This window comes from Hyla sarda, unplaced genomic scaffold, assembly GCF_029499605.1.
Source record: "Hyla sarda isolate aHylSar1 unplaced genomic scaffold, aHylSar1.hap1 scaffold_1431, whole genome shotgun sequence".
Classification (NCBI taxonomy): domain Eukaryota; kingdom Metazoa; phylum Chordata; class Amphibia; order Anura; family Hylidae; genus Hyla; species Hyla sarda.
In genome coordinates, this window is record NW_026608061.1 from 84,697 (window position 1) to 91,156 (window position 6,460).

The following is a 6,460-nucleotide window of genomic DNA, read 5'->3' on the forward strand; positions in this document are numbered from 1 at the left end:
CCTTGTAATCATCCCACACCCCCCCCCTTCATCATCCCCACCCCCCTTCATCATCCCCACACCCCCCCCCCTTCATCATCCTCTTCTCATCATTCGCCCTCAGTGGTCTTCAACCTGCGGACCTCCAGAGGTTTCAAAACTACAACTCCCAGCAAGCCCGGGCAGCCATCGGCTGTCCGGGCTTGCTGGGAGTTGTAGTTTTGAAACCTCCGGAGGTCCGCAGGTTGAAGACCACTGCGGCCTTCAACATGCGGACCTCCAGAGGTTTCAAAACTACAACTCCCAGCAAGCCCGGGCAGCCATCGGCTGTCCGGGCTTGCTGGGAGTTGTAGTTTTGAAACCTCCGGAGGTCCGCAGGTTGAAGACCACTGCGGCCTTCAACATGCGGACCTCCAGAGGTTTCAAAACTACAACTCCCAGCAAGCCCGGGCAGCCATCGGCTGTCCGGGCTTGCTGGGAGTTGTAGTTTTGAAACCTCCGGAGGTCCGCAGGTTGAAGACCACTGCGGCCTTCAACATCATCCAGCCCCCTCTCACCCCCTTTAGTTCTGTACAGTACTCACCTCCGCTCGGCGCTGGTCCGGTCCTGCAGGGCTGTCCGGTAAGGAGGTGGTCCGGGCTGCTATCTTCACCGGGGGCGCCTCTTCTCCGCGCTTCCGGCCCGGAATAGAGCCGTTGCCTTGACAACGACGTATCTGCGTCGTTGTCAAGGCAACGTGACTATTCTGAGGCCGGGCCCGAAGCGCTTAGAAGAGGCCTCCCCGGTGAAGATAGCAGCCCGGACCACCTCCTCACCGGACCACCTCCTTACCGGACAGCCCTGCAGGACCGGACCAGCGCCGAGCGGAGGTGAGTACTCAGAACTAAAGGGGGTGAGAGGGGGCTGGATGATGTTGAAGGCCGCAGTGGTCTTCAACCTGCGGACCTCCGGAGGTTTCAAAACTACAACTCCCAGCAAGCCCGGACAGCCGATGGCTGCCCTGGCTTGCTGGGAGTTGTAGTTTTGAAACCTCTGGAAGTCCGCAGGTTGAAGACCACTGCGGGTGGGGAAGTTCACTCGAGTATAAGCCGAGGGGGGTGTTTTCAGCACGAAAAATCGTGCTGAAAAACTCGGCTTATACTCGAGTATATACGGTATATGTAATTTTTGATTGTTCTTTAAAATCCTCGGAGGAAGTACAATTTTTTCTTATCCTCTGGTACTGTCCGTAGGGGATATTTGTAAGCCAAATGTGGTCTATCGCCAGACGAGAGGCTGTGCGATGGGCACACGTTTCGCACCAAGCTATGCAAATTTATATATGGGTCTATTTGAGAGTGTGTCCATCGCACAGTCTCCCTGGTATTTTAATAGTAATATTATGTATTTTAAGAGAATTATAGATGATCTGTTTATTTTGTGGAAGGGGTCACGGGAAGAAGCTTTTGAATTTGTTGAATTTTTAAACAAAAATGATTGGGGTCTTAACCCCTTAAGGACACATGACGTTCTCATACGTCTCCATTTCCAAGTCCTTAAGGACACATGACGTATGAGAACGTCATGTGTTTTACCGGCCCCCCGCAACCATCTGGAGCGGAGATGGTCCCCGATGCCTGCTGAAATCGTTCAGCAGGCATCGGGGCATATCGCCCAGGGGGGTCATGATGACCCCCCATGTCGGCGATGGCCGCAGATTGCTGGACAATTCAGTCCAGCGATCTGCGGCGGATTCCGGGTCAATCGGGTCTCCAGTGACCCGGTGACCAGGAATTATTGGCTGATCGGGGCCGTCAGAGACGGCCCCGAACAGCCAGAGCCAGCAGGGGTGAGGTGGCACTGGTGCCACCTCACGATCGCCCTGATTCGTCGGCCGGATTACCGGCCGACCAATCAGGGCGCCTGCTGCGGGTGTCACTCCCGCAACCCGCTCCGCCCCTCTTCCGGAGGACGTGAGCGGGTGCGGGACGTGCACCCCGGGTGCTGGGGACCCCGACCCCCGGGGCCCCTGTTGGGATCGGAGCTCCAGGAGCAGCGGCAGCGACGACGAGGGACTGACCTGTGCAGCGAGGATCGTTGGAGGTGAGTGACAGCCTCCTGCTGTTGCTTAGCAACAGCTCTCAGCATGCAAAAAGGGCATGCTGGGAGCTGTAGTTATGCAACAGCAGGAGGCAGACCACCACAACTCCCAGCATTCCCTTATGGGCATGCTGGGACTTGTAGTTTTGCAACAGCTGGAGGCACATTCTTTCTATGGAAAAGTGTACCTTCAGCTGTTGTGTAACTACAACTCCCAGCTTGCACAATCAGCTAAAGTGCATGCTGGGAGTTGTAGTGGTGCATCTGGTGGTTGCATAACTACAACTCCCAGCATGCCCGTTGGCTGTCGGTGACTGCTGAGAGTTATAGTTTTGCAACAGCTGAAGGCACACTGAGTTAAGTAGCAAACCAGTGTGTCTCCAGCTGTTGCATAACTACAATCCCCAGCATCCCCAGCCAAAGTAGTATGCCTCCAGCTGTTGCATAACTACAAGACCCAGCATGCCCTTCCGCTGTCCGTACATGCTGGGGGTTGTAGCTTTTGCAACAGCTGAAGGCACACTGGTTGCAGAATACTGAGTTTGTTACCAAACTCGATGTTTCACAACCAGTGTGCCTCCAGCTGTTGCAAAACTACAACTCCCAGCATGCACTGATAGACCGTACATGCTGGGAGTTGTAGTTTTGCAACAGCTGGATGTCCCCCCCCCCCCCCCCCCAATGTGAATGTACAGGGTACACTCACATGGGCGGAGGATTACAGTAAGTATCGGGCTGCAAGTTTGAAGTGCGGCAAAATTTCTGCCACAAGCCCAAACTGCCAGCGAGAAACTACTGTGAACCCCCCGCCCGTGCGACTGTACCCTAAAAACACTACACTACACTAACACAAAATAAAATAAAAAGTAAAAAACACTACATATACACATACCCCTATACAGCCCCCCTCCCCTCCCCAATAAAAATGAAAAACGTCTGGTACGCCACTGTTTCCAAAACGGAGCCTCCAGCTGTTGCAAAACAACTACTCCCAGTATTGCCAGATAGCCGTTGACTGTCTAGGCATGCTGGGAGTTTTACAACAGCTGGAGGCACCCTGTTTGGGAATCACTGGCGTAGAATACCCCTATGTCCACCCCTATGCAAGTCCCTAATTTAGGCCTCAAATGCGCATGGCGCTCTCACTTTGGAGCCCTGTCGTATTTCAAGGCAACAGTTTAGGGTCACATATGGGGTATCGCCGTACTCGGGAGAAATTGCCTAACAAATTTTGGGGGGTATTTTCTGCTATTACCCTTTTTAAAAATGTAAAATTTTTGGGAAAAGAAGCATTTTAGGTAAAAAAAAAATATATTTTTTTACATATGCAAAAGTCGTGAAACACCTGTAGGGTATTAAGGTTCAAACTACCCCTTGTTACGTTCCCCGAGGGGTCTAGTTTCCAAAATGGTATGCCATGTGTTTTTTTTTTTTGCTGTCCTGGCACCATAGGGGCTTCCTAAATGCGGCATGCCCCCAGAGCAAAATTCGCTTTCAAAAAGCCAAATGTGACTTCTTCTCTTCTGAGACCTGTAGTGCGCCAGCAGAGCACTTTTCACCCCCATATGGGGTGTTTTCTGAATCGGGAGAAATTGGGCTTCAAATTTTGGGGGGTATTTTCTGCTATTACCCTTTTTAAAAATGTAAACATTTTGGGAAAACAAGCATTTTAGGTAAAATTTTATTTTTTTTTTTTACATATGCAAAAGTCGTGAAACACCTGTAGGGCATTAAGGTTCACATTACCCCTTGTTACGTTCTCCGATGGGTCTAGTTTCCAAAATGGTATGCCATGTGTTTTTTTTTTGCTGTTCTGGCACCATAGGGGCTTCCTAAATGCGGCATGCCCCCAGAGCAAAATTTCCTTCAAAAAAGCCAAATGTGACTCCTTCTCTTCTGAGACCTGTAGTGCACCAGCAGAGCACTTTTCACCCCCATGCGAGGTGTTTTCTGTATCGGGAGAAATTGGGCTTCAAATTTTGGGGGGTATTTTCTGCTATTACCCTTTTTAAAAATGAAAAATTTTTGGGAAACCAAGCATTTTAGGTAAAAAATATATATAGTTTTTTTACATATGCAAAAGTCGTGAATCACCTGTAGGGTATTAAGGTTCACTTTACCCCTTGTTACATTCCCTGAGGGGTCTTGTTTCCAAAATGGTATGCCATGTGTTTTTTTTTTTTGCTGTCCTGGCACCATAGGGGCTTCCTAAATGCGGCATGCCCCCCAAAAACCATTTGTCGCTCCTTCCCTTCTGAGCCCTCTACTGCGCCCGCCAAACAATTAACATAGACATATGAGGTATGTCCTTACTCGAGAGAAATTGGGTTTCAAATACAAGTAAAAATTTTCTCCTTTTTATCCCTTGCAAAAATTCAAAAATTGGGTCTACAAGAACATGCGAGTGTAAAAAATTAAGATTTTGAATTTTCTCCTTCACTTTGAGGCTATTCCTGTGAAACACCTAAAGGGTTAAAACAATTATTGAATGTCATTTTGAATACTTTGGGGTGTGTAGTTTTTATAATGGGGTCTTTTATGGGGTATTTCTAATATGAAGGCCCTTCAAATCCACTTCAAACCTGAACTGGTCCCTGAAAAATAGCGAGTTTGAAAATTTTGTGAAAAATCGGAAAATTGCTGCTGAACTTTGAAGCCCTCTGGTGTCTTCCAAAAGTAAAAACTCATAAATTTTATGATGCAAACATAAAGTAGACATATTGTATATGTGAACCCCAAAAAAATATATTTTGAATATCCATTTTCCTTACAAGCAGAGAGCTTCAAAGTTAGAAAAATGCAAAATTTTCATTTTTTTCATCAAATTTTGGGATTTTTCACCAAGAAAGGATGCAAGTTACCATAAAATTTTACCACTATGTTAAAGTAGAATATGTCACGAAAAAACAATCTCGGAATCGGAATGATAACTAAAAGCATTCCAGAGTTATTAATGTTTAAAGTGATAGTGGTCAGAATTGCAAAAAACGCTCCGGTCCTTAAGGTGTAAAATGGCCTGGTCCTTAAGGGGTTAATTTCACTATGAAATTTTCTTTTAATTCTACAGATGTCAGATCGCCGCGGTGCCGCTGCTGGGGAGCCCTGGGATCCCCGCTGCAGCACCGCGCTATCATTACAGCACAGAGAGAGTTCGCTCTGCACGTAATGATGTGCGGTACAGGGGCCGGAGCATCGTTAAGTCACGGCCCCGCCCCTCGTGATGTCACAGCCCGCCCCTTTCAATACAAGTCTATGGGAGGGGGCGTGGCGGTTGTCACGCCGCCTCCCATAGACTTGCATTAAGGGGACGGGGGGCGGCGCCATGACATCACGCGGCTCCGTCCCCTGTATCGCCCGTCATTACGCACTGAGCGAACTCGCTCTGTGCTGTAATGATAGCGCGGTGCCGCAGCGGGGATCCCGGGGGTCCCCAGCAGCGGGACCGCGGCGATCTGACATCTTATCCCCTATCCTTTGGATAGGGGATAAAATGTCTAGGGGCGGAATACCCCTTTAAGGACAATTTTATTTTTACGCTTTCGTTTTTTCCTCCTCCCCTTCAAAAAATCATAACTCTTTTATATTTTCATCCACAGACTAGTATGAGGGCTTGTTTTTTGCGCGACCAGTTGTCCGTTGTAATGCCATCACTCACTTTACCATAAAATGTATGGCGCAACCAAAAAAATACTATTTGTGTGAGGAAATTAAAAAGAAAACCGCAAATTTTGGAAGGTTTTGTTTTCACGCCGTACAATTTATGGTAAAAATGACATGTCTTTTTTATTCTCTGGGTCAATACAATTAAAATGATACCCATGATTATACACATTTCTATTACTGTTGCGCTTAAAAAAAATCGCAAACTTTTTAACCAAATTAGTACGTTTAAAATCCCCCTATTTTGAAGACCTATAAATTTTTCATTTTTCTGTATAAGCGGTGGTATGAGGGCTCATTTTTTGCGCCGTGATCTGTACTTTATTAATACCATATTTGCTTATGAAAAACTTTTTTTTACATTTTTTTATAATTATTTTTGGGAATAAAATGTTATAAAAAGCAGCTATTTTGGACTTTTTTTTTTTTACGTTCACGCCGTTCACCGTACGGGATCATTTAAATTTTATTTTAATAGATCGGATATTTACTCATGCGGCGATACCAAATATGTATATAAAATAATATTTTTTACACTTTTTGGGGGTAAAATAGGGAAAATGGGGCAATTTACGTTTTTATTGGGGGAGGGGGTTTTTCACATTTTTTTTAACTTAATTTTTTTACTTTTTTTACTTCTATTTTTACACTCATAGGGGACTATTTATAGAAACCATTCGATTGCTAATCCTGTTCAGTGCTATGTATAGGACATAGCACTGATCAGCATTATCGGTCATCT